Below are 208 nucleotides of genomic sequence, written 5' to 3' on the forward strand. Positions count from 1 at the left end.
ACACATATATACACAAACACGCATACACGCACACATATACACACACACACGCACACACATAAGCGCATGCCCATACCCACGCACACACAAACACACACACGCACACACACACACAAACATACACACGCAAGCACACACACGAACATATCCGCACACATACACACGTAAGCGCTCACACACACACACACACACACACACACACACACAC

The sequence above is a fragment of the Babylonia areolata genome, chromosome 5, assembly GCF_041734735.1.
Source record: "Babylonia areolata isolate BAREFJ2019XMU chromosome 5, ASM4173473v1, whole genome shotgun sequence".
Taxonomy (NCBI): domain Eukaryota; kingdom Metazoa; phylum Mollusca; class Gastropoda; order Neogastropoda; family Buccinidae; genus Babylonia; species Babylonia areolata.